Raw genomic sequence first — 27,884 nt, forward strand, 5'->3', positions numbered from 1 at the left:
TGAGGAAAGTGGTTTCTTTGAACCACTATTAGATGGTTCTGGTTTGGAACCTGGAGCATGAGCGGTATTAGTCTCATGGCGAGTCCCTGAAGTGTGTTGTACACCTTTAGAGGGATAAGGTTCTTCAATTGAGGTATGGCGCTTTTTTGATTTAACTTTGCCAGGACCTTTAAAACCTTTTGCCATATGAGATACCGATTCGGCAGGAGACCAGTAATGGTCGGAAGGGGTAATAGGAGGTAGAACCCCAGGAGTCATATTGCCAGAGCGAGCCATAATATTAGCTAATGATTTTTCAAAAGATTCTTGCAGAGTGGAAACTGCATTTTGTAATGATTTGGACACTGAAGCGTCCACTAAAGACTGCAAAGCGTCTGGATTGACTTTTTCTGTGGTAGTTTGGATGTTGTCCTGAGACATACTGAATATAATTATGGAGATCAGTAATAGGGAGAAAAAGATATATATATATATACTGTATATGATATAATTAAGGATAATCAGTAATAAAATATATATATGAATAATAAAATATTAATTATGAGGTAAGTAAAATAATTAGATATATAATCAATTAAATATACTGTTAAATAAAATATAGGATAATAGTGTAATAAATGAATAATGAATTTAATATGAGAAGGGAATTAAATAAATAAAGCATGAATTAATCAATTAATTAAAAGCTAGAATAATTAATTAATAGATAAGTTAATAAATAAATAGGAAATAAATTAAAATCAATATATTAATGGTTGAAATTCACATAGTGAAAAAATATGTAGGGAAATAGACTAAAATAGCGACCGGGCAGCAGTGGAGGAGAAGAAATACAGATTTACACTGTTTTTGGCAGGAGGCCAAATTTTAGCAATGAATTAGGATACGCTATGACAGAACACAGGCGAGCGCGACCTCCGGGCTTTGACAGCTGTGAGGAGAATGTCAAAAGCCCGGGAGCGCTTGACAGGAGACGACCTCGCTGTCAGAAGATCTCGCGATAACGAGCGGAGCGCTCGAGACACGAGATCAAAAGTACAGTTGAAGCAGGGGGGGAGGAAGACGGAGCTCGCGCTGAATATGGCAGTGATGACGCAGTTAAATAAGAAAAGATGCGCAAGATGAAGGTAGGAAAAACAAACAATAAAGAATTGATGTGAATAGGATAAGGAAGTGAAAGTAATAAAAGGGGAATATCGATAAGTGGAAAATAGCATAAAAGTTATAATGGAGAAAAAAGGAAAAATGAAAAACAACCAGAAAATACAGGCAATTTTTATGGAAAACGGAATTTAAGGATGAGAAAAAGGGATAAAATATATAGATATATATATATCCATCTATACATACACACATATATATATATACACATACTCACAATGAAATACAATAAAACTAGATAATATATAGATTAAGAGAATTTGAATAAATGAATGAAATAAAATATGAAAAATTATGAAATCATTAAATGAATATATATAAATTGATATAGTAATACAATATGAGAGAGAAAAAATATTACATAACTTCACTGTTTGCTGAGCAGCAAAGAAGAAGGAAGTTATCTATATGACAGTTATTGATATCTGCTGTACTGTCGCCTGATTGGTCGAGGCCATGATCATCATTCTAGGTTGCATCCTAGTATCCTGATGTTTATTTACACTTTATTTATATAAAAAATTTCTATGATACTTCCATTACTTATATGCTGCTGAGTTTAGTAAAGAAGTTTAAAAGCATAATACTCGCGTTTTGTTTTGCCTTAAAATCCAGGGTAGTTTATATTCCTTAGCTGCTGTAGGATGTTTAAAGATGGAACCTTTTGTCATTAAGTGACAGTTGATACAAGAACAACAAGGAAAACTGCCTGTCCGTCGAGTAGTTAAATATTGTTGCGAATCACCTTTTTCTATGGAAACATGAGATTTCACAAGCTTGTCTCTGAGGTTTCCTGGTCTACGATACAACATGAGTGGAGGACTAGTAAACTCAGGGATCTCGGGATAGCTTCTAGAAAGAATAGACCAATGTTTACTCAAAATACGGGAAATTTTGTCAGATACATTACAAAAGATGGAAATAAAAGCCATTCTGGGATTAGTCATTGTATGTTTCTTGGATTGATGAACCAGAATGTGTGTATCCAATGTCATGACCTGTTGTTTACTTTCTTGTAACAATTCCATTGGATAACCACGTTTGGAAAAACCGTCGATCATACGATCTAAGGCTGGTTCTACAGACTCTGTTGCGCTAATGAAGCATTTGGCACACATAATTTGGCTCTTGGGCAGGGACCTGACCATAGGCCGAGGGTGACAGCTCTTAAAATGCAAAATGGAGTTGCTGTCAGTGGGCTTAACATACAGGCCCTCATTTACTAAGAGTGGAATGTAGGTTTCTTTGTGAGTTTCAATTCCCTACAATTTATTTTTCATGGTATTTACTAAGATTTCCCTATATGTTCCACTTTCCCTACACTTTGCTTTTTTTACACATGCTCTGATCTGTGGGGTTTTCCTCAGCTGAAATCAACCACATTTTATGTGGAAACCTTAGTAAATATGTTGGTTTTTTTCGTGAAAATGTGGGGAACATGCCCCTTTTTGGAGACCACGCCCCATTTTCCCGGTGGTCACGGCCCTTTTCGGGTTTTCTTAGCAAAATGGAGAGTTAGTCGGGGTTTTTTCAATTCTGGCGCAACATCTGGCGCAGACAGAATTTCTAGCGCAATGCGACAGAATCTGGCGCACAACCCGACAAAACATGTCGGGTTTGCAATAGTAAATGAGGGCCACATTGTTGTGGTAAGATGGTTATTTTCAATAGTAACAAGGGTATCCAGAAATTGAACTGAGGTAGCGGAATATGATGAAGTAAATTTAAAACTGGGGTCATCTTGATTCATAAAGCAGATGAAGTCCAACAGTTCCATGGCACTCCCTCTCCAGACGAGGAAGACGTTGTCTATGTATCGCCACCACCCCAGCACAAAGCCGAAGTGATGGGACACATAGAGAACGTCGCCTCGAGGGAGGCCATGAAAAGGTTTGCATAAGTTAGGCCTACAATGGTCCCCATAGCGGTACGAGACACTTGGAGAAACAATTAGTCATTGAAAGTGAAATAGTTGAGTGAAAGTGAAAGAGTGAATAGTTAATACAGTATGTAAAAGTGACAAAATAAAATCAGTCTTTTGTGGAAAAAAGTCATGAATAATAGTCTCTCTGACAGCATTGATACCGTTTTCGTGTGGCTTGGATGTGCATAAGCTCATTACATCCAGAGAGGTTACGATAGCATTGTCTGGGATTTCAAGGTTTTCAATTTTCTTTAAAAAAAATCGGAGGTTTCTAAAAGAAATGACCTGGTCCAGAAAAATAGATAAATGGCTTTTTACAGAATCAGACCGGAAACAATGGGTCGACCTGGCGGGTCAACTAGAGATTTTTGAATCTTGGGTAATAAATATAGTGACAGAGGTTTTGAATGTGTGATCACCAGTTAAGATTTAACCCCTTAAGGACTCAGCGCATTTGGGCCTTCAAGGGGTACTCCGGTGCTTGCATTAAGGGGGTGGAACGTGATGTCACCCGGGGGCGGAGCTGTGACATCACAATGCTCCGGCCCCATGATTGACAGTAATCAGACCTGGAGCGAACACGCTCCGGGAACTGATTATAACTGGGTGCGGCGTGCAAGATCAGCGGCGGGACCCCCGTGATCAGGCATCTTATCCCCTATCCTTTGGATAGGGGATAAGATGTCTAAGTGCCGGAGTACCCCTTTAAGGACTCAGACAATTTCATTTTTACGTTTTTGTTTTTTCCTCCTCGCCTTCAAAAAAATCATAACTTTTTTATATTTTCATCCACAGACTAGTATGTGGGCTTGTTTTTTGCGCGACCAGTTGTCCGTTGTAATGCCATCACTCACTTTACCATAAAATGTATGGCGCAACCCAAAAAATACTATTTGTGTGGGGAAATTAAAAAGAAAACTGAAATTTTGCAAATTTGGAGGGTTTAGTTTTCACGTATTTTCGGTAAAAATGACATGTGTTCTTTATTCTTTGGGTCAATACGATTAAAATGATACCCATGATAACATACTTTTCTATTACAGTTGCGCTTAAAAAAAATCGCAAACTTTTTAACCAAATTAGTAGGTTTAAAATCCCCCTATTTTGAAGACGTATAACTTTTTCATTTTTCTGTATAAGCTGCGGTATGAGGGCTCATTTTTGCGCTGTGATCTGTACTTTTTATTGATACCATATTTGCTTATATAAAACTTTTAATACATTTTTTATAATTTTTTTTGGAATAAAATGTTATAAAAAAAAAAAAGCAGCTATTTTTTTTACACGTTCACGGTACGGTATCATTAACATTTTATTTTAATATTTTCGATATTTACGCACACAGCGATACCAAATATGTATATCAATTTTTTTTTTTTTTTACACTTTTTGGGGGGTGAAATAGGGAAAATGGGACAATTTACATTTTTTTTGGGGGGGAGGGGTTTTTCAATTTTTTTTTATACTTTTTATTTACTTTTATTTTTACACTTTAATAGTCCCCATAAGGGACTATTTATAGCAATCATTCGATTGCTAATACTGTTCAGTGCTATGCATAGGACATAGCACTGATCAGTATTATCGGTCATCTTCTGCTCTGGTCTGCTCGATCGCAGACCAGAGCAGAAGACCCATGGAAGGCAGTGGTGGCAGGTGAGGGGACCTCCGTCTGCCCTTCTGGATGATCGGATTGCCGGCAGCGATGTGGGCAATCCGATCATCCATTTTAGTGACCGCGATGCTGCAGATGCCGTGATCTGTATTGATCACGGCATCTGAGGGGTTAATGGCAGACATCCGCGCGATTGCAGATGTCCGCCATTACCGGCGGGTCCCTGGCTGCTATCAGCAGCCGGGACCTGCCGTGCATGCCCCGAGCATCACTCCAATGCTCGCGGTTATGCATAGGACATAAATGTATGTCCTGGTGCGTTAAGTACCAGCTCACCAGGACGTACATTTACGTCCGGCGTCGTTAAGGGGTTAAGTGCTTTGTCGATGATACCTGAAGAAAAGGCCTCATGGACAATAGTTTTGATCTTTCGTTTTATCTCAAACCTTGGGTCCCTAGACAAAGATTGATAAGTTTTCGAGTGTCCAAATTGAAGCATTGCTTCCTGGATGTATTTTAAACGGTCCATGACCACAACCGCACCACCCTTGTCAGCAGGTTTGATGACGAGGTTGTGCACAAGGTCAGTAGATGCCTGCTGTTGAGAAGACATATTAAAGGAAGAAAAAGTCCCCTGTGAAGAGGATTTGAGTTGTCCTATATCCATCTTAACCAGTTGGCAAAATGTGTCCAAAGGACTAGAGTTGACAACTGGCTGGAAGGAACTAGGTAGTTTGAGGTCATAGTCAGATAATGCAAAACAATCAATGGTATGATCAGTAGAAATACTATCATAGGTTTTATCATGTTCATTAAACCAAATTTTTTTGACAAAGTTATTTGACACCGTTTTTCAGAAAATTTAATAAAACAATTTGCTTTAATGAAAATGATATTTCTACTGACCATCATATGGATTGTTTTGCATTATCTGACTATGACCTCAAACTACCTAGTTCCTTCCAGCCTGTTGTGAACTCTAGTCCTTTGGACATGTTTTGCCAACTGGTTAAGATGGATATAGAACAACTCAAATCCTCTTCACAGGGGACTTTCTCTTCCTTTAATATGTCTTCTCAACAACATCAGGCACTTACTGGTCAGTAGATGCCTGCTGTTGAGAAGACATATTAAAGGAAGAAAAACTCGACCACAATCTCGTCATCAAACCTGCTGACAAGGGTGGCGCGGTTGTGGTCATGGACCGTTCAAAATAAATCCAGGAGGCAATGTGTCAACTTGGAGACTCGAATACTTATCAATCTTTGTCTAGGGACCCAAGGTTTGAGATAGAACGAAAGATCAAGACTATTGTGGATGAGGCCTTTTCTTCAGGTATAATCGACAAAGCACTTAAATCTTACCTGGGGTCACACATCCAAAAACTCTATAACACACTATATTTATTACGCAAGATTCACAAATCTCTAGTTGACCCACCAGGCTGACCCATTGTTTCCGGTCGTGATTCTGTAACAAGCCATTTATCTATTTTTCTGGACCAGGTGCTGCGTCCTTATACCACCAAAGCCCGGTCATTTCTTTTAGACACCTCAGATTTTTTAAAGAAAATTGAAAACCTTGGATTTTCCCAGACAATGCTATCAATGCTGTCAGAGAAACTATTATTAATGACTTTTCTTCACAAAAGACTGATTTTATTTTGTCACTTTTACATACTGTATTAACTGTTCACTATTTCACTTATACTCGTCTATTTCACTTTCAATGACAAATTTTTTCTCCAGGTGTCTGGTACCGCTATGGGGACTATTGTAGGCCCAACTTATGCCAACCTTTTCATGGCCTCCCTTGAGGAGACGTTCATCTATGTGTCCGACCACTTCGGCCTTGTGCTGGGGTGGTGGCAATACATAGACAACGTCTTCCTCGTCTGGAGAGGGAGTGCCATGGAACTGTTGGACTTCACCTGCTTTTTGAATCAAGTTGACCCCAATATTAAATTTACTTTATCATATTCCACTACCTCAGTTCAATTTCTGGATACCCTTGTTACTATTGAAAATAACCATCTTACCACAACACTGTATGTTAAGCCCACTTACAGCAACTCTATTTTGCATTTTAAGAGCTGCCACCCTCGGCCTATGGTCAGGTCCCTGCCCAAGAGCCAAATTATGTGTGCCAAATGCATCAATAGCTCAACTCAGTCTGTAGAACCAACCTTAGATCGTATGATTGGCGGTTTTTCCAAACGTGGTTATCGAATGGAGTTGTTGCAAGAAAGAAAACAACAGGTCATGACATTGGATAGACACACTCTAGTTCATCAATCCACCAAGAGACATAAACTAATACCTGAATGGCTTTTATTTCTACCTTTTGTAATGTATCTGACAAATTTCCTGTATTTTGAGTAAACATTGATCTATTCTTTCTAGAAGCTATCACGAGATCCCTGAGTTTACTAGTCCTCCACTCATGTTGTATCGTAGACCAAGAAACCTCAGAGACAAGCTTGTGAAATCTAATGTTTCCATAGAAAAAGGTGATTCGCAACAATATTTAACTACTCGATGGACAGGCAGTTTTCCTTATTGTTCTTGTATCAACTGTCACTTAATGACAAAAGGTTCCATCTTTAAACATCCTACAGCAGCTAAGGAATATAAACTCAAACATTATCTTACCTGTACCTTGAAATATGTAATCCATGTGCTATCTTGCCCTTGTAAACTACTCTATGTAGGTGAAACCACCCTGGATTTTCATACACGTTTAAACCAGCACGTACGCATATCCAGCCACTTTGCTGATAAGGGGCACACTGAACGAGACTTGCATTTTCTGTTAATTGACCATGTCCCTGTCCCCAAAAAAGGTGGAAATTGCATTGCTTTATTGAAGCACTGCAAGCTCCGCTGGATCTATGAACTACAGTCATTATGGCCGAATGGCCTTAATGATGATTTTAGTGTTTCCCCTGAGATGTACTGAAATTGATATATTTTGCAAATACCCTATATGGTCTACTGTGTTTGTATATTCATTTGGTTGTGAATCCAGGGCTGGTGCAAGGATTTTTGCCGCTCTAGGCAAAACCCAAATTTACACCCCCCCCCCCCCCCCACTCCCCCTTGGGGGTCTGATCTAAAAAAAAATATTTTTGTCTGATCTGCAAACATGCCCTTAGGCTGTCTTCCCCCATTTGTGAACAACACCCAATACAATGACTGAATAACACCGCTATACCAGAACAATACTGCCACACTATGACTGAATGACACCACCATACGAGAACAGAACAATACCCCCATACAATGACTGAATACCACAGCCATACCAGAACAGAACAATACCCCCATACAATGACTGAATAACACTGCCAGAACAGAACAATATCCCCGTACAATGACTGAATATCACTGCCATACCAGAACAGAACAACACCCCATACAATGACTGAATAACACCACCATACCAGAACAGAATACCCCCATACAATGACTGAATAACACTGCCATACCAGAACAGAACAATACCAGAACAGAACAATACCCCCATACAATGACTGAATATCGCCGCCATAACAGAACAATACCCCCATACAATGACTTAATATCACCGCCATACCAGAACAGAATAATACCACTATACCAGAACAGAACAATAGCGCTAAACGGTGAATGGACAACAACACCATACCAGAACTAAACAATACCACTATATAATGACTGAATAACAACACCATACCATACCAGAACAATACCGCCATAACATACCTGAATAACAGTTTTCCACAGTTTTCCCCCTGCTGTAATATTGTAATGGTTATATATATATATATATATATATATATATATATATATATAAATATACACACATACACACACACTGGGTATATATGTAATCCCCCCATCAATCCATGGAGTATACATAGATCAATGTTTCCCAACCAACTACTACTCCCAGCATGCCCAACGTATAATGTTCTCGCAGCACCGGCACACGTGCCCCCACCTCCTAGGGTACGCGCTCTGGAGGTCTTACATTTAAAGGGCTTCTACACCTGCACCCTGTCTTTAAGTATCAGCTCCTCTCTATGTTCCCTGCCGGATCTTTGTTGCCTTGTGCCTTACTTAAAGCATACTGTGTTCCTGATATCCGTGTCGTCGAAAAAAGACATATGTCCATCAAGTTCAACCAGGGAATTAAGGGGTAGGGGTGTGGCGCAATATTGGGGAAGGGATGGGATTTTATATTTCTTCATAAGCATTAATGTTATTTTGTTCCAGGAATGTATCTAATCCTGTTTTAAAGCTGTTAATTGTTTCTGCTGTGATCAGTTCCTGAGGTAGACTGTTCCATATATTCACAGTCCTCACGGTAAAGAAGGCGTGTCGCCCCTTGAGACTAAACTTTTTCTTCTCCAGACGGAGGGAGTGCCCCCTCGTCCTTTGGGGGGGTTTAACCTGGAACAGTTTTTCTCCATATTTTTTGTATGGGCCATTAATATACTTATATACGTTTATCATATCCCCCCTTAAACGTGTCTTCTCAAGACTAAACAATTGTAACTCCTTTAATCGCTCCTCATAGCTAAGATGATCCATGCCCCATATTAGTTTAGTCGCGCGTCTCTGCACCCTTTCCAACTCCGCAGTGTCCCTTTTATGGACAGGTGCCCAAAACTGAACAGCATATTCCAGGTGAGGCCGTACCAATGCTTTATAAAGGGGGAGTATTATGTCCCTGTCCCTTGAGTCCATGCCTCTTTTTATACATGACAATATCCTGCTCCTGATCCTGATCCTTGTTCCGTTACTTGACCCTGCACCTGTGCAGCCTGTCCTGACCTACTGCTACCTTGACCTCGTATTGCCAGTTTCCATTTGTGCCACGCCACATCCCGGCAACCTGTGTGGACGAGTTGTACCAGGGGTAGCGACCAGGGTGCTGCCTGCTGCAGCAAGACCATCCCGCTTTGCGGTGGGCCCTTTGGAAAACCAGCGGCACCTAAGACTCCACTCCCTGGCACGGCTCACGTCATCATCCCAGAGGATACTCCACCTGCCGTGACCCGTTACAGTTACTATGTATAAGTATTACAGGTAAAGTGTGTAGCAGTATTAGTATTACGGAAACAGTGTGTGGCAGCATTAGTATTACGAATACAGTGTGTAGCAGAATTAGTATTACAGGTACAGTGTGTGGCAGTATTAGTATTACGGATACAGTGTGTGACTTTATTATAATGGGTACAATGTGTGTCAGGGTTCTTTTCAGGGGGCACAGTGTTTGGCAGTGATATATTTATAATTTTTTCCATATAGAGGATGAGGATCTGCTGAGAAAGTGAGGTGCCAACGATGTCCGGATGTCACATTCTGCAGAGAAGATGTACCTGGATGAAGTCCAACAGAGAAGACGTCACTTAGGTCACTGATATCATCGTGTGTTCTCCTGACTTTCCCATAAGAGCTGTAGTCAATTGTAAGTTCTGCAGTGATGATGGATTAAACTATTCCCCAATCTGTGGCTCTCCAGCTGTAGAAAAACTACAACTCCCATAATGCTTGAGGCTCTCCAAATATGATGAGAGTTAAAGGGGTACTCCGGCGCTTAGACATCTCATCCCCTATCCAAAGGATAGGGGATAAGATGCCTGATTGCGAGGGTCCCGCCGCTGGGGACCCCCGTGATCTTGCACGCAGCACCCCAGTTAAAATCAGTCCCCGGAGCATGTTCACTCTGGGTCTGATTACCGGCGACCACGGGGCCGGCGAACTTGCTCTGGGGACTGATTTTAACTGGGGTGCTGCGTGCAAGATCACGGGGGTCCCCAGCGGCAGGACCCCCAGCGATCAGGCATCTTATCCCCTATCCTTTGGATAGGGGATAAGATGTCTAAGCGCCGGAGTACCCCTTTAAAGCTTTACAACAGCTGGGCTGCTTATTCTAAAATGCCCGAGCCTATTTTTGGTCACAGTCCGGCACTGGATAGATGTGAGATAGATAGATAGATAGATAGATATGAGATAGATAGATAGATTGTAGATAAATGCAGCACACCAAAAAAGTCCAATAAAGGGCGGTTTATTCCATGGTGCAGAGATACAACTGTTCAGTAGCCTCTTTCTACCTTTTTCAAGGTAGCAAGAGGCTACTGAAACTTTGTATCTCTGCACTATGAAATAAACTGCACTTTATTGGACTTTTTGGTTTGCTGCATTTATCTACATACAATTTATCACACTTGGGTTGCCTTACCACAATCCTCTCTGCATGCGCCTGCTCAAGCTTTTCCTTTATTGGATGTGCTGCTTCTATCTTTTATGGTCAGCAAAGCATTCTGCCAACAAGAGCTTGTTGAGTCTGATTAATTGAAGTTAACATTTCTGCATCTGCAGTCAAAAGACAACAGCCCAGGGGCCAAGAGCCCTAGGGGATTGCATGGTGACTATTAGGACGAGTGAGATGTATAAGTGGATGATGAGGGGTGTAGTCCTCAAATGTCATTGTCTGGTAGTGTTCATTGTGGTCTTGGTGGCTGTAGTTCTTCACCAAACCTCCCACACTCTTTGCTCTTGATTGTTAAGCCCTGTCTTTATTTACTTTTCTGTCTGTCTTGTCTCTGAATTAGTGTGATTCCCAGCTGCAGAGTGCAAATCCTTAAGGGAGTATTCTAGGGGAAAATATTTATGGATAATCATGCTCAGGCTACTGTCAAATAGAAGAAAATCATACACTTACCTTCCATGTTTTTCTGTCTCCACCAGTCTGAATGAGCAGGGTCCCGCTAAGCAGTATTTCCAGGATCGAGACTGGTGCATGGAATAACCGGCTCAATCATTGGCTGGGATGAGACCCCGGTGTGGCCACAGATTGGCTTACTGGCTGAAAATATACCATGTGCTCAACAAATCAGTGGCTACAACAGTCTCCCACCTGAGCAGCTGATTGGCAAAGCAGGCAATTCAATGCACCTTTCCCAACCCTTGAAATGATGGGCAGCAGGACAAGGAAGGGCTTACCATAAGGATCAGGGCTCTATGATGGTAATGGCCGAGCAATGAGGAAAGAAAGTGTATGTTTTATTTTTATTTGCCAGTAGCCTGAACATTATTATTTATATATGAAAAAAAATCCCTCCGGAAGCCATATACATGCTAAATCTGGCCAGAAGCTGCTGCCTAATCCAGGGCTGTGAGGACCTTGTACCATGTCTCCTCACAGACCGCAACTGCCTGTCCCTGAAGACAGGCACTCCTCTCCTCACTCCTCTTTCTCTCTCCTGCACTCAAACTTAGACTTTCTCACACTGACTCTGACTTCCTCCCTGAAGAAAGGTTGGGCTAGCATTAAAGAGGTATTGCAGCATTCAAAAATAATTGATATAGTGCTGCAGGGGCTGTCGAAAAGAGGGAAAACATGATACTTACCTACCCCAAGTTCCCCACAAATTCTGCTGAAGCTTTTGTTTAATCTGCATCTGTTTCTCCAAGCTCTCGTCTGGGGAGCTGGCAGAAGACAGTAGGAGCAGAGAACTTGAGGCAGGTGAAATGGGAGCTGTAGGGGATTGGGGGTAGGTAAGGATCTTTTTTATTTTTTGCAGTCTCAGCACTATACTAATAAATAGAAAGTGCTAAAATACCCCTTTAATCTTCACCTTAGGTAAGCCAGAATACCAATTTAATCATCACCTAATGTAAACCAGAATACCCCTTTAACCTTTACCTTGGGTAAGGGTGCATTCATGCCATGTTTCCAAGATCCAGCTGCTGGATCCGGCTGGGAAATCTCACTGATATAAATGCGCCGACCAGAGTCAGATAGTGACTCCGGTCGGCTTATTTCTGCCCCGTCTTCGGTTTTGTGGCTGGACTAAAAACCGCAGCATATCACGGTTTTCAGTCCAGCCACAAAACCGGATACGGGGCAAAAATAGCCTCGGGTCGGCACATTTAAATGAATAAAATTCGGCACCGGTCTGGCTGGGATACGGGAGCGCCCAGTTGTGAAATTTCCATAGCCGGATCTCAGAAATGTGGTGTGAATGCACCCTAAGCCTTTCGTAACTACAGCACTGCCTTGATACAGATCATAAGTGACATACAAAACATTCTTTAGCATAACATAAAGCAGTGTCAGTAACAAGGGCACATAAACTCCAGAAATAAACACATAGAAAGGCAATGTAATACCAGAAAATAATACACTAATAACATATCTATATGGCAGAGTTTTGTATACAGATACAAAAAGGAGAACTTCAAAGTACTGTACAATATAGCCTGTGTATTAAAGGCTTTCAGATACTTGCCTGGTATCACATCAATGGCTTTTGAAGACCCCAAAGCCAACCAAAACAGCCACAAGTTTGCAGTCCTATACTCCATAGCATATCCTGTTGTGAAGCTCAAGCTCAATTGTATTAGTGATATTCACACCATGAATTTTATAGGATTAGGCAGTGTTTAGTGACATCACACAGGGAGACAGAGTATTTAATCTCTACAATTGAGATAAACATTCCATTTTTTAATATTGAGCCATTTGGGAGGGATTTACAGAAAGATATTCATTTCTTTAACCAAATCACTGCTGGGCATTCTTGTAAAAGGTCAAGTAGCACTTTCTACTAACCTTAGTATCAGCCATGTCCATCTACACAGGATTTGGCATAAATATGGAATAGATTTTTGTTTTATTGAAACTAATTTAATTAGAAATCAGTTGTCATCAACTGTCCCAAAGGCTGTTTTTACTTTGCATATCTATCATTATAGGTGCAATGTTAATTATCAAGATACTATATGTGGTGCCGGGGGGGGGGGGGGGGGGGGTTGCAATGGTGTAGCAGGGTCTGGTGGTGTTAACCCTGTGGGGTAAGGTGTTATTAACCCCTGATTAGTCGTGACGCCAGGATGTGGTTGTTTCGGCATGAGGCCCTGCCGACAACCAACCCAGAAACGGCAGGCAATAAAGGAATGTCCACAGCAGGAATTGTGAAAATAACTGGAACTTTTACTTGGAATTCTTATTAAACAGTCTTTACAAATATGCAGTTTCTTTAGAAGCAACCGGGATGCAGGATACCTCACAGGCTTACTGGGACTTGTAGTATTGAGATGATTTATGCAGGCCACTGTGCTACTAATATTATTCTTGAGTTGAGTAGTAGTCACTAGAATTGTAGATAGAGCTTGATAACTCACGTTTTGAAGTGGCTGCAGGTTCTTTAGGTTTTGGCCTAGATGAGATGAATTTGGTAGATGCAGAGATTGTGCTTGCTTTGTAGCCAGGAACTAAGAGAGTGCAGGAACAAGAGAGCAAGAGAGTTAATGGGGTACTCCGGTGGTTAATTTTTTTTACTATATGGCTTCTTCTTTGTAAGTTTAAAAAAAAATAATATACATGTGTTAGTTCAGAGGGTTTTCTTTCACTGTTGTCCACAGTTCTGAGTCTGTTGTGGACAAGATATCACAGCTTTTTTTCTTTTTCTCTCTGTCTGCATGAGAAATAAACCATGCCCCCTCATCTCATCCAGCTGAGTACACAACTCCTCACCTCCCCTCCCCCCTGCTCTGTATTCTAAGGACGCAGGTCTGCACAGGAGAAGGACCTCACAGAGAAGATAAGTGTTATCTGAAGGGGCGGATGAGAAGGTGCACAGGCTGGAGATGTATGGACTGCAGGAGAATAAATCTCATACTGGGAATGATCTCTAAATGTGAAGGGGGAGGGGGGGGACTCCTGAATGACACATGCTGGGAGTTGTAGTCCCTGTTGTGTGTGTGTATGCTAGTGTTTATAAACCAGTGTGCCTCCAGCTGTTGCAAAACTACAACTCCCAGAAGGCCCTGACAGACTTTGGGCATGCTGGGAGTTGTAGATTTGCAACAGCTGGAGGCACACTGGTTGGGAAACACCGTTCTAGCCTATTCAGCATACACATCATGTTACACCAGTGTTTCCCTTATGTATGGTTTTGGACTTTCTAAAAGCATATGTCCGGGGTGTTTTTATTAGAGATATCTCTACTTGTAAATCGAAGAATAAAGCAATTCAGGCCTCCCTACAGCAACAGGTACTCCTGGAGGAGCGTAGGTTCCTTGAGGACCCTTCTGACCTCAATAGGGAGAACTGGCAGAATACGCAGGCCTTGTTGGATTCACATTTGTTATGAATGGCGGACAATAAGCGCTTCTTTCAACAACAATGTTACTTTGAGAGTGGTGAGAGTACAGGGTCAGCATGTATTCCTTGTCTCTGTGATGGTGCCAGGGTGCTGGTCCAGGATGATCAGTCTATTCTGACTACTCTAGTCTCCTTTTATGAGGAGACCTATTCCTCTAAATTGACATACGGCCCTGCCGATATTGACCAGTTTGTAGCTGGTATTTCGCTTTCGACCCTATCGCAGACTCAGAGAGACATGTTAGACGAGCCTATTACTGTTGAGGAATTGGGGTGGCATTGGAGGCGTTGTCTTCTGAGAAGTCTCCAGGAGTTGATGGCCTACCCAAAGAGTATCTTAAGCAGTACCGGGAGGTTTTGCTGCCCAGATTACTGGAAGTGTGGCGGGTAGCGGCGGAGGGATTACCCGGATCTATGTTGGAAGCTATTATAGTGTTGCTCTTGAAACCTGGCAAGTACCCACCATCTGCGGGCTCCTATAGGCCAATCTCTCTGTTGTGCTCGGATGTTAAATTGCTAGCAAAGGTTTTGGCCAACAGATTGCTGAAGGTAATTACTACTTTGATCCACGGGGACCAGACAGCATTCATACCAGAGAAATCCACTGCTGATAATATTAGGAGGCTTTATCTAAATCTACAGTTACAACCTGAGAATGCTACCTGTAGGGCTGTGCTTTCCCTCGACGCTGCCAAAGCTTTTGACAGCGTCGAATAGAACTTCCTATGGAGTGTTATGCGCCATATGTGATTTTGTCCAGTTTTTTAAATTGGGTTCAATTGTTATATGGGAAGGAATGCCAGGGGAGGCAACTCAGCTCACTCACCGCAAGGTAGGTGGTATCTGGACATGAGAGTGTGGATCGGCATGGAGCAAGGAGCATGGATAGCGGGCCGCTTCTCCTTCAGTCTAATGAAGATTAGACTGAAGGAGACTCAAGCTCACATGCCTGGTAGAGGTGTCATGTTAAAACTTCACTTTTACTGGATCAATTAAAATTATGGGTAGCAAAATTCATAGCTGTGGGGGTTAAAAACATCGCGCCGACGCGTTTTGGGCTACTTTACTAGCCCTTAATCATGGTTAAGGGCTAGTACAGTAGCCCGAAACGCGTCGGCACAATGTTTTTAACCCCCACAGCTATGAATTTTGCTACCCATAATTTAATTGATCCAGTAAAAGTGAAGTTTTAACCTGACACCTCTACCAGGCACGTGAGCTGGAGTCTCCTTCAGTCTAATATTCAATTGTTATATGCTGCTCCTCGTGCTAGAATTAGAGCTAATGGCCTGTTGTCCTGTTCCGTCCTGTTGGGGCGTGGTACTCACCAGAGGTGCCCTCTGTCCCCCTTTTTATTTGCTATTGCAATAGAGCCACTAGCGGCATTGGTTAGAGCCTCCCCTGATATTCGGGGGTTTTGCTATGGGACCCTGGAAGAGCGTATTGCCCTTTATGCGGATGACATGCTCCTTTTTTTGGGCACAACCCCGCAATCGTTACCTCCTCTAATTACTCTTATTGAATCATTTGGCTGCTATTCAGGGCTGGCTATCAATTGGGATAAGTCCACACTGCTCCCTCTAGACCCTCTCCCCCCGATGCCTATAATTACTAGGGTTGGGCTTCCCGTGGTTTCTAGATTTAAATATCTGGGTGTGTATGTTACGGCCTCTCCCTCTGATTATATTCCTCTCAATCTGGTGCCCTTGTTGGATCGTAGCTCCCAAAAGGTAAATACTTGGTACAGGCTTCCCCTTTCCATAATAGGCAGATCTAATTTAGTTGAAATGGTTCTTATGCCCCAGTGTTTGTATATTCTGCATAACACTCCTATATGGATTCCCATGCAATTCTTTCATATGATTCAGTCTCTATATAGAGAACAGTAAATAGTATAGAGAATAGTAAATCGGCTAGGATCTGCCTTGAAACGTTACTGCGTGGTAAAGAGGCGGGTGGTTTGTCTATTCCTAACCCGTGATTGTATTTTTTGCCATCCCAGGTCCAACAGCTGAAGGGATGGGCACAGTTGGATACCATGGGACGTACAGGGGCTCTAGTCTCACAACGTATTGGCGCTATGACACCTCTCTACCTGTTAGAAATGGCGGCACAGACGTGCCCCCAGACTTCCCTCCTACTTTTATTCTTCTCCGTAAAGTATGGTTAAAATTTAGGACACTCTTACATTATCCTGTTTTTGTGACCTATTCCCCTTTATGGTATAACCCGGGTCTCCCTGAACTGTACTCCCAGCCTGAAATCGCTCTATGGCTCTCCTATGGGATATTATACCTGTGTGATGGACTGACATTGAAGTAATTTGCCCAATTGCAGGAGGAATTTGATTTACCACATTCTTTTTTTCTTTTGTTACCTGCAGCTGCGGTAGGCACTGGATGTGCAGCGGGTGACTTGACTGTCGGTTCCTCATTAGTGGTGAATGATTTATTTACTCGGGTTTCTACTAAAGGAGTGATTTCAGGGTTAAATAGGGAACTGTTATCTTCTTGCCATGTGGCGTATCCCCTACATGTTAAGGAAAAATGGGAGGCGGACGTGGGTCCCCTGTCGGATGAACAATGGGCACAGATTTTGACTATAACCCCGCGCCTTGCTGTTTCGGAGGCTCACCCCGTGTTTCAAATTTTTCTGCTACATCTGATGTGTTGCACCCCAGTATTTTTACATAGAATTGGGGTGCGCTCTGATTGCTGTTGCCCTAGATGCTCTATGTCTGATGCCCATTTGCTTCATATGATGTGGGACTGTACTTCTCTTACGCAGTTTTGGGATGATGTGGGACAGTTGCTAAGGAGAGTATTCGGTTGTCCGTTTAATTTGTCTGCCTTGTCGTGTATCTTGGGATACCTAGAGGGTTTGGAGTCCATCAAGTTCAACCTATATACCTAATGAGTCCCTACTGAGTTTATCAAGAGGAAGGCAAAAAACCCTCACACTAGAGGTAAAAATTCCTTCCCGACTCCAAATATGGAAGTCAGAATAAATCCCTGGATCAACGTTCTGTCCCTATAAATCTAATATACATAACCAGCAATGTTCTTACACTCCAAAAATGCATCCAGACCCATTTTAAATTCTTTTACAGAGTTCACCATGACCACCTCCTCCGGGAGAGAATTCCACAGTCTCACTGCTCTTACAGTAAAGAACCCCCGTCTGTGCTGGTGTAGAAACCTTCTTTCTTCTACACGTACAGGATGCCGCCTTGTTATAGATACAGTCCTGGTTATAAATAGATCATGGGAGAGATCTCTGTACTGTCCCCTGATATATTTATACATAGTTATTAGGTCTCCCCTAAGCCTTCTTTTTTCTAAACTAAATAACCCTAATTCTGATAATCTTTCTGGGTACTGTAGTCCTCCCATTCCCCGTATTACCCTGGTTGCCCGTCTTTGAACCCTCTCCAGCTCCACTGTATCTTTCTTGTACACTGGGGCCCAGTACTGTACACAGTATTCTATGTGTGGTCTGACTAGTGATTTGTACAGCGGTAGAATTATTTCCTTGCCATGGGCCCCTATTGATGCACCCCATGATTTTATTTCCTTTAGCACCAGCTGCCCGACACTGGTTGCTACAGCTAAATTTACTGTTAACTAAAACTCCCAAGTTCTTTTCCACATCAGTCGTCCCAAGTGTGCTCCCATTTAATACATAATCCCGGCCCGGATTTTTCCTCCCCATGTGCATTACCTTACATTTATCAGTGTTGAACATCATCTGCCACTTCCCAGCCCAAGTCTCCAACCTATCCAGATCCATTTGTAACAGTGCCCTGTCCTCTATTGTGTTTACCACTTTACAGAGTTTAGTATCATCTGCAAAGATTGCTACTTTACTATTCAACCCCTCTACAAGGTCATTAATAAATATATTAAATAGAACAGGACCCAAGACTGACCCCTGTGGTACCCCACTAGTAACCCCACCCTCTGTTTCCTATCACTGAGGACAGGGGCTTATACATTGGTACCAGTACAATTTTATATCAGGCTCGCAAGCTGATTGCACAACATTGGCTGAGAGCATATCCACCTACTAATTCTGAGCTAATCACGAAATTAAATCATATTATTAGGTTGGAGAAGGGTGTCTACCTTAAACGTAAAGCTTTGCATCAACTTGAGCTTATTTGGGGACCCTGGATTGATACCCCAGGACCCCTATGGAGGTATTGTTGGGGGGTGCGAGATAATCTGCCTGCCTTTGTTTTCTGTTGTCTTACCTATGTCACTTTTAGCCGCTATTGGAAGAAAATGTGGAGAATTTTGGCGGTGGAACTCTACAAAGATATACCTAGCCTGACGAAGGGTCAGTTTCGGAGCAGAAACGCGTAGCTTATGTATTCACAATAAAGCCTCTTAAAGGAATGCAGATGTGTTCCTGATTTTGGAGTTCCAGCGCCAAAATTCGTCCACATTTTCTTCCAATACCTGCTATTATGTTACACTGGGACAGCGTGCCTGCTACCAGAGGACTGAGGCTGCGGACCTGGGAATTGTTACCATACCACGCTTTTTAGGTGTTGTGCCCTGAGTGCAATGCCCTCCGGGAGTTTAACCTTGAATACATGTAAACTCAATTTCTAAACGTTCTTCACTAGGGGCGCAATTTCCCTCTTTCTTTTTTTCCTCTCTCTTTATGGTTCTATGTCACTTTTGTCATACGTGTCTTGTGCCCCTGTGTTCGTCTGGTTCACTACTGTGTTTTGAAGTTGTATGACTCTGTGTGGGACCTTGCCTGAGTTTTCTCAGAACCTAATAGGGGTGTGCTCATCCGCACTTTCCATGGACTCCCTGGGGTGGTGACCCTCCTTATTCTACTATTGTAGTTTACCTGATCTCATTTTCTATCATGTGATTATATTATATCTATGCAACCTATGGACCGCTATTGCACTATTTTTCTACTTAGAAAATTCTACTTCAATTTTTATGGGAGGGTAAGACAGGGACTTGGGGGTGGGGGGTGGGCGTTCTGTATGCGTGGGGGGGTATGGGGTTTATAGTTCTGTTTGTCGTCTGTTTGCAAAATGAAAAATGTTCAATAAAAAATTTCTGATTTAAAAAAAATAAATAAAACTGAGAGACTACAGACCCTTATATACTAAGGGGGCTGGACTAAAGCCCATTGGTTGCAAAGCCTGTGGTTCCTGTGCCCATTGAACTCTGGGTAGTGTCACATGACAGTGGTTCACATGACTAACCTCTATACATTTGTACAACTTTATGTGTAATGAACACTATGTACATAACACATTTACAATGCATTAACAGACGTTGAGCAAGGGGTGAGCCCTGCAGGAGAGCCCTATGGACTGCAGGGACTCTTCCGGAGGGGACCTAGAGATGGTAAAGGACCATGTCCTGTACCGGGACACCACATATATAATGTGTATTCTTTCCACAATGAATATACTGTACTTTAGGAGATCTATGCATGTTTACTAGGAGACAGCTCTACATGTGATCATAATCTGGGGAGGGGATTATACTGTGAAGTAACTGGCATTGCATGTTATTTTACTAGAGGATCAGTTCTCCATATAAAATAATGGGGGAGGCTCTGAATGTGATTATAATGTGGGGAGGGAATTACATTGTGTAGTAGAAGACATTGCATGTCATTATAGTAGGGGGGTCAGTTCTGCATATAATTATACTGGGGGAGGCTCTGAATGTGATTATAATGTAGGGAAGGAATAACATTGTGAAGTGGCAGGCATTGCATGGAATTATACTAGGGGGTCAGTTATGCATAACTATACTAGGGGGAGGCTCTGAATGTAGTTATAATGTAGGGAAGAATTACATTGTGGAGTGGCAGGCATTGCATGGAATTATATTAGGGGGGCAGTTGTGCATAACTATACTAGGGGAGGCTCTGAATGTAGTTATAATGTAGGGAAGAATTACATTGTGGAGTAGCAGGCATTGCATGGGATTCATGTAGGGGGGTCATCTCTGCATATCATTATACTGGTCGGGAGGCTCTGCATGTGATTATAATGTGGAGGGGCCGCTCTGCATGTGTATTCTAGGGCTTGGTTCTCTGGTGTGTACTTTATGCTGAGGAGGCGCTTCACACTTGCTGTGCAGATGATTATACTGGGAGAAATGCTACTGGGAAGAAAAATATACTGGAAAGGACCACTATGGATGTATATATGTAATTTATTCTGAGAGAGAAGTGGACTGGATGTGACCAATAAGGGACTGTATTATACTATAAATTATCTAGTCAATAAGGGGCAGTGCTACTGTCCTGAAATGTCACACAGTCCATTCTCGGTAATGATGTTGCTTCCTCCAGTCACTCATCACTGCATCCTTCTTTTACCAGCCTCCTCCACCTTTTCTTGGCATACACAGTGAAGTAAGGCATACTTCAAGAAATGCATTGTGTAGTGATGAGGCCAGGCAAAGTACATTGTATTGGACTATGCACACCTATGAAATATGGTGGTGACACGGAGATGTCAATTAAGCATTAAAGAGCATCTATCAAATATAATAGGCTTGTATAGCTGCACACACAGTGAAGGAAGGCTTCACACATTTAATGATAATTTAGGGTACTGTATAGCTATAAAAAATGCTTTAGTAAACCCTTCAGAAATCGTCCTGAACAGTCCGGGAGATGGGGCTCGGGGACACAACCTCTCATTGACAGCGCATTTACTGTGTCTTTTGGGAGGGGAGTGTGGGAAAGACAGAGTTGGAAAGAGACATTGCTTCCCCAAAGCATAGCATACCCCGGGCCGGACTCCCCAGGATACCTTTATCTTGACTCTATAACTGTAATTGGCATACAATGTTCATACTTATTGAAAATCCATTATAAGGTTCCCTTAAAAAATTGAGGTCGACTATCAACTGTAAGAAGTAGAAAAAGAGAGGTCAGAAGGGGAGACATGTGGACACAGCACACGGTACTTTATTATAAGATATATCCACATATGACTACAATTTTATTTGGATTCTTAATTTTTCAGTTTAAAAGCTTAAAAAGGGGGTTACATAATTTAATAAGTAAAAGCTTAAGGGGGTTTCCAGTTCTATAAGCTTTGTTGTTGCACCATGAAATGTTCTATTACTTTCTTATACACAAATTCTCAATATATTGAAGATGTTAGTTTACTGTCAGTAAATAAAAGTAGTAGCCACTATTATGACTTATCCCCTATTCAGAGGAGTGTATGGTTGTGAGAGGTCCTACTGCTGGGACCCCCTATGAACCTGAGATTGATGCCCCCTGTACATGGTTCTGCTCTAAGGTGGGAAGTAGATTCTGGATGCAGTCTAGACACTGCTATGTCAGCTCATCAGCCCCGACATGGTACATTGTAGCAAACGACCAGACTTGTGCAGCTTCTGCTGCTATATAACAACCTGTCTATTAAGGTTTTCATGTCATAAAGTATTAATTTGCTTTGAGTAAAAATGAAATGTAAGATCCTTCAGACACATTAGATCTAGATATTAGTAGCACTTCAGTGAAGTGTTTTGGATACATGATCACATAAACCTTTTATAGTCACCCAGATTTGTAGATTAATCTTTTCGCAGAAATAAGTAAACGAGAGCAGTGAAGCATAAAATAAGCACACAGGTATACATTCAGTGTATGAAAGAATGCAGTGTTCAGAGCTGGAAGCATTGACTGTGTTTTACCTGTAGTTAGGAAATCTCATGGTGTATATCTGGATGATTCTGATATGTAGCTTTATCAAATGAAACTACAGTGACCCCCCCCCCCCCCCCCCCCGACCTACGATGGCCCCGACATACGATCATTTCAACATACGATGGCAGCATCAACATACGATGCTTTTGTATGTCGGGGCCATCGCATAAACGGCTATCCGGCAGTGCAGACTGCTTCATCTGCCACCGGATAGCCGTTTACGGTGCCCCGTGAGCTCCGGTGATGGTCACTCACCTGTCCTTGGGGCTCCGGCGCGTCCTCTTCGGGATCTTCTGCATCGTCGGAGCTCTCCATCGTCGTCATCACGTCGCTGCGCATGCCGTCCCATCATCCAATAGGAGCGGCGTGCCTAGTGACGTGATGGTGGCAACGTGAGAGCGAGGATACCGGGGAAGCAGAGGCCTTGCCGGAGCATCGGAGACGCGGCGACAGCAAAGGAAGACGACATCCAGGGCAGTGGTGACGAGCGGTGACAGTCCGGAGCGGCGGGGACACGTGAGTATAACCTCCAATACCAGTGGTCTTCAACCTGCGGACCGGGCATGCTGGGTGTTGTAGTTTTGCAACATCTAGAGGTCCGCAGGTTGTAGACCACTGTCCTATGCTTTACATTGCACGGATCCCTCAACATACGATGGTTTCAACAAACGATGGTCCATTTGGAACAGATTACCATCGTATGTTGAGGGACCACTGTACTTCAATGTTAGAGGAAACCTGTCAGGAGATTTTAGAAAGTGTACCCCGCCAGCCCCGTAAGTAGTCCCCTGGACGGGAAGCTATACTCCTCTGGTCCCACTGTTCCCGGCTGTAATCACTTCCCCTCAGCATTATTACCAGCCAGGCTGTCAATCACGCTGAGGGGATGTGATTAGACGGAGAAGACAGGACTAGGTGACTATAGCTCCCTGCCCAGGGGACTATTTACAGGGCCAGCAGGGAACGCATATTCTCACCATCCCTGCAAGCAGGAATGTCCTTTGGGTATGGTGAGAAATAAGATTTTACCATACTTAAGGTGTTTCCATGCGATGTATATGATAAAATCTCATGACAGGTTCGTTGGGGATTGCTCTATTTCCCCAAGGTACCTGTTGTTTCAGGAAGCATGTATAATCCAGGCAAAGCTAGGTAAGATATGGGAAATCCAGATATGGGAAATTCAGAAAATTGTTAAAATTTATGGTGAACTTAGCTTGTTAGAAAATTTGATTCCTGTGTTAGTCCAGATTTTCAGGTTGGCCCCAGATTTTCAGGTTGGTCAGCACATTAATACTAGTCTTACAAAAGGTATAACCAGGTCAGCAGTAAGAAGATTTGTGGAAAGTCTGATGAGATTTGTAGTCCCAAGGTAGGCAACCTCAAAAAGAGGACATTGACCTTGTGTGAGTAACACATTGTGAGTAGTTAGTGTTACAAGTTCTTAAGTGTGAATGGAGAGCTCACTGGAAATTCAACATGGTGCCTTATGGCAAAGACCTTTTCGATTATCGAAAAAAAAAAAAAGAATTGTTACTCTACATAAAGATGGCCTAGGCTATAGGAAGATTGCTAAGCTCAAAACAGGTCTTGACACAGTCGACCAAAGAAGTTGAGTTCACGTGCTCAGCGTCATATCCAGAGGTTATCTTTTGGGGGGAAAAAAACGTATGCTGAAAACAATGCTGCAGAGGTTGAATGGGTGGGGGGTGGGGCGGGGGATCAGTCTGTCAGTCTGTATCACCCAATATGCTTTTTGTCAGACCCAATCTGGAGATATATATATGAAAATATACAGCCTGATGGTGAGTTGCTCTGCTCTTTCACACTTCTTTAAGGATATATTTATGGCTGTGTGTTGAGTTATTTTCAGGGGACACAACAATAAATGCTGTATACAAGCTGTGCACTCAATACTTTACATTGTAGCAGAGAGTCATTTGTTCAGTGTTTTCACATGAAAACATATAATAAAATATTTACAAAAAAAGTGAGGGGTATATATACCTATGTGAGATACTGTAATTCTAAACCTGGCCATTCAACAACTTAAAAGCCATGGTGTAGCATATTGCACAAACAATCCAGTGATAACTTATTCGGGTTCCCTTATTGACTAAAAGTAAGATGTTTTAAACATAGAAATAAATATTAAAATTCCAAATCCCATTATTTCCATTTAGTTTTTGTAAAATTTAGTTATGCATAACAAAAACTACATACATTTGTATTACTGTTATTGTACTGATCTGAAGAAGTTAAAGGGGTACTCTGGGGGATTTTTTTTTTTTTTTAATCAATGGTGCCAGAAAGTTAAACAGATTTGTATATTACTTCTATTAAAAAATCTTAACCCTTCCAGTACTTATTTGCTGCTGAATACTACAGAGGAAATTATTTTCTTTTTGGAACACAGTGCTCTCTGCAGACATCACGAGCACAGTGCTCTCTGCTGACATCTCTTTCCATTTTAGGAACTGTCCAGAGCAGCATATGTTTGCTATGGGGATTTTCTCCTACTCTGGACAGTTCTTAAAATGGACAGAGATGTCAGCAGAGAGCACTGTGCTCGTGATGTCAGCAGAGAGCTCGGTGTTTCAAAAAGAAAATAATTTCCTCTGTAGTATTCAGCAGCTAAGAAGTACTGGAAGTATTAAGATTTTTTAATAGAAGTAATTTACAAATCTGTTTAACTTTCTGCCACCAGTTGATTGAAAAAAAAAAGTTTTCCAACGGAGTACCCCTTTAACATGTCATTTATGCCGCAAGGTAAACACCATAAAATGAAATCCAAAAAACAATGAGGCCATTTTGTTTTAATGTTTTATTTTTTATTTATTCCAGCCTACAAATGTATTTTTGTTTGTATGTTTTTTTTTTTCTCCTTTTCTCAGTACCTTTATTTAGTAAATTAAGTAGTACCTTTAAAATAATAAAACTTATCTGGCCAAAAATAAGTCCTCATACAACGATGGAAAAAAATGTAACAGCTTTTAAGAAGACTAGGAAGAAAAAAATAAGAAACTAACTAAAACACCTTCAAAAATTGCTGCCTTGGGAAGGGGGTAATACACTATGGCTGCTTTTCCACTTGGCAGTGAAGCAAAGTCAGAGGTATATTCAAAGGAATAGGAAATATAAAAAGAGACTTGTACTTCTCCTTCCTACTAGATACAATTCTGACTTAAAGGGGTTATCCAGCATAAGGGGATTTTAGTACGTACCTGGCAGATAGTAATGGACATGCTTAGGAAGGATCTGCGCTTGTCTTGGGCTAAATGGCTATGCTGTGAGATTACCATAACACTGTGGCTAGCTTTCTCTGAACTTGTATTTCCTGTTTTCAGTTTTCTTGTTTGCCTACAAATCCCATGATACCATTTTCCTCCCTCCCACACATCAGCCACCCCACCCATTGAAACATAAATGAGCTGCAGACCTGTGGTCTTCAATCAGGGTGCCTCCAGCTGTTGCATTAGTTGCAGATTGATCCCTCCACCCATTGAAGCAGACAGGATCCCTGTCATCAGCTGACTAGTGAGTCAGGTCTCAACCGCATTGCAAGCTGGGAAAAATCCGAGACAACAGTCATTTTGTATGCTGTTAAAAATAAATATTGGGGTGAAAATCACATAAGAGTTGTGAGAAAACAGTCACATACAGGTACAGACACTATATTATGAACTACACTAACTTTACAGCCTCTATAGCATAGTCAAATAAAAAAAATTCCCGGAATACCCCTTTAAAAACTGCAGTGGCAGTATTCCAAAAAACTTGCAAGTGGAAACACAATCTAAGGCCCTTTAAAGTTTCACTTCAACCCCTGCGATCTCGGTGCAGCCCCTGGCATTCTGTGCCGGGCGCTGCCTCTGAGATGGGTACGTGGCGCCAGGGCCATGGCCCATCCTAGGGAGGGGGCGTGGTGTGACGTCACAAGCGAGCACGTCCCCGTCTCGGAGGCAGCGCCCAGCACTGCAATAATACATTTTATCCCCTATCCTTTGGATAGGGGGTAAGATGTATAAAGCTGGAATACCCCTTTAACATTGTAGCTCACAGCTTATGGAGAAATATATCATAGTTTAGAGCATATATATATATATGTATATATAATTATCTATATAACTCAATGGCCCTCATTTACTAAGTGTGTCGGGTTTATCTCTGAGTGTTTCTTCATTTACTCTGTGTGTTTTTCTCCCTGATTTACTAATGTGTCGCATGGAAAAAAAACAGGTAATTATAACACCGGGGATGGGGGAGGCGATGGGGCAGCTGTGGTGTTTGTACTGAGGAGGACTGTGTATAGAAGCGAAGTGGGGACCAGATAACGCTATATGTCTGGTCCCCACTTCGCTTCTATACACATATGCCTCTGAAGCGCTATCACTCACAAGCGAAGCATTAGCAGAGCATCGGGCAGCGGCTTCCCGGAGAGATGCTCTGCTAATAAAATGCTTGTCAATGATAGCGCTACCGGGAGCTTATGATTGCGCTGTGCGGGGGACATATAAAACATGCGCTGTGCGGGGGACATATATAACATGCGCCGTGCGGGGGACATATATAACATGCGCTGTGCGGGGGACATATATAACATGCGCTGTGCGGGGGACACATATAACATGCGCTGTGCGGGGGACATATATAACATGCGCTGTGCGGGGGACATATATAACATGCACTGTGCGGGGGACATATATAACATGCGCTGTGCGGGGGACACATATAACATGCGCTGTGTGGGGGACATATATAACATGCGCTGTGCGGGGGGCATATATAACATGCGCTGTGCGGGGGATACATATAACAAGCGCTGTGCGGGGGACACATATAACATGCGCTGTGCGGGGGGCACATATAACATGCGGTGTGCGGGGGACATATATAACATGCGCTGTGCGGGGGACATATATAACATGCGCTGTGCGGGGGACACATATAACAAGTGCTGTGCGGGGGACACATATAACATGTGCTGTGCGGGGGACACATATAACATGCGCTGTGCGGGGGGCATATATAACATGTGCTGTGCGGGGGACATATATAACATGCGCGGTGCGGGGGACATATATAACATGCGCTGTGCGGGGGCAGATATAACATGCGCTGTGCGGGGGACACATATAACATGCGCTGTGCGGGGGACACATATAACATGCGCTGTGCGGGGGACACATATAACATGCGCTGTGCGGGGGACATATATAACATGCGCTGTGCGGGGGACATATATAACATGCGCTGTGCGGGGGACATATATAACATGCGCTGTGCGGGGGACATATATAACATGCGCTG

At 42.4% G+C, this 27,884-nt stretch overlaps 1 protein-coding gene across 1 annotated transcript in view; it reads left to right on the forward strand.

Moving 5' to 3' along the window:
* Window positions 1-802: 802 nt before the first annotated feature.
* MUC6 (mucin 6, oligomeric mucus/gel-forming) overlaps window positions 803-27,884 on the forward strand; it is a 201,357-nt gene continuing 174,275 nt past the window's right edge. The window contains exons 1-2 of the mRNA XM_056526906.1: window positions 803-1,127; window positions 9,995-10,154. The gene's annotated coding sequence lies outside the window, so the exon portion shown is untranslated. The remainder of the gene's footprint in view (window positions 1,128-9,994; window positions 10,155-27,884) is intronic.

The sequence above is a fragment of the Hyla sarda genome, chromosome 6 (assembly GCF_029499605.1).
Source record: "Hyla sarda isolate aHylSar1 chromosome 6, aHylSar1.hap1, whole genome shotgun sequence".
Classification (NCBI taxonomy): Eukaryota; Metazoa; Chordata; class Amphibia; order Anura; family Hylidae; genus Hyla; species Hyla sarda.